Source organism: Staurois parvus, unplaced genomic scaffold, assembly GCF_062004578.1.
Source record: "Staurois parvus isolate SC_StPar_1 unplaced genomic scaffold, SC_StPar_1.0 ptg001221l, whole genome shotgun sequence".
NCBI classification, from domain to species: domain Eukaryota; kingdom Metazoa; phylum Chordata; class Amphibia; order Anura; family Ranidae; genus Staurois; species Staurois parvus.
Window position 1 is genome coordinate 1385233 of NW_028319017.1, and position 1575 is coordinate 1386807.

Below are 1575 nucleotides of genomic sequence, written 5' to 3' on the forward strand. Positions count from 1 at the left end.
GGGCGTGCCAAATTGTGCACTGACCAGGCCCTGAGGCCTGTAGCAAAAAAATTGCCCAGGACTTGGCCAAAAGGCCCGGTCCTAGAGGCGCAGTGCAAAAAGTGTTTAAACTCAGTGACCATGTGCTCTTTCGCAACGTGGGGTCCCACACCCAAGTGCTACTCAGAGCACCCCTGAGGCGACTACTCAGGGGGCACTGTGTTTGCGGACTCTCTGCCTTCCCGGCCCCTGGCCAGACCAAGGTAGATCCGTCCAAATCAGGAGGTACTGGGTCCTTCAGACGTTCCAAAGGGGAATTACTCCCAGGGCCCCAGCTTAACTCGTGGCGCTCCCCGGTTTCTGTTCCCCCCGTAATAGCCATCCAGACCCCCATCATACCAGTGAGGGTACTATACAACAGCCATCCCCGCAAAGCTAGAATGGCCGGGAGCACCCCCACTGGACACTGATAAGAACAGATATTACACTTGATCTTAGCCAAAAGGCAGAGAAGAGAGATGTATGTTATATGAAGCTGGAGCACACGCCGGCATGTGCGATCCACCGCCACATTGCTGGGCTGTGACACTGTTTGGGTCATACATCTTGTTCGGTGTGATATGCCTGTGTTTTTATGTCCATTGCAGAGGCGGACTGACAACTCATGGGGCCCCCAGGCAATAGGGGATCATGGGGCCCTTGTGTCCTTGCCCAAACTCAAAAAAGCCTATGAAAAAGAGGGCATCTCATGGGGCCCCCTACTGACCCCGGGCCCTCGGGCAGTTCCCTAGTCTCCAAATGGTCAGTCCTCCCCTGGTCCATTGTGAGTATAAACATTTTAAACGATAATGCACTAGGTCGATGCGCCCTCTTTTCTGTTTTTGCCATTTGCATTTAGTGAATTTGGACCACCCCGGTCTGTTGAGGGCAGCAAGCAGTGTATATTCTAGAACATTCCTATAGGTTCTGCTGAGTCCATTCCCAGCGCAGGAGAAAAGTGTTTGCTTTGTTGGATGACCCAAACTTGTGCCAGTCTGCTGTTTTACCATGTGCATTGAAACGCGTTGCGCAGAGCCCCACTGCAAAATATAATGTTTTAGTTGAGCAGAGTTAGGCTGGCCCAGGGGCGGACTCACAACTCATGGGGCCCCCGGGCAATAGGGGATCATGAGGCCCCTGTGTCCTTGCCCACACTCAAACCACACCCAAAAAAGCCTATAAAGGGTACCATGGGCATTTCATGCGGCCCCCTACTGACCCCGGGCCCTCGGGCAGTGCCTGAGTGCTTGAATGGTCAGTCTGCCCCTGGGCTGGCCATACATTATACAATTTTCTTGTACAATTTTCTTTTAGATTTACCAAAACCATATAATGAGGTCAAACTTGTATTACATACGTAGTTGAAGGTAAATCCGAAGGAAATTGAACAAGAAAATTGTAGAATGTATGGCTAGCTTTGGGCTTTGAAGGCATTTGGACTTCTTTTATATTTTCTTTTATATTAGAATAATATATAATCATTTATATTATATTATATTGGTGTTCTTTTATATTAGATGAATGATGGGTGTCTTCTCTCTCCAGGTGGCATACACC

At 49.4% G+C, this 1575-nt stretch overlaps 1 pseudogene; it reads right to left on the bottom strand.

Moving 5' to 3' along the window:
* Positions 1–337: 337 nt before the first annotated feature.
* LOC149438077 (U2 spliceosomal RNA) lies at positions 338–497 on the bottom strand (annotated as a pseudogene).
* Between the last annotated feature and the right edge of the window lie 1078 nt (positions 498–1575).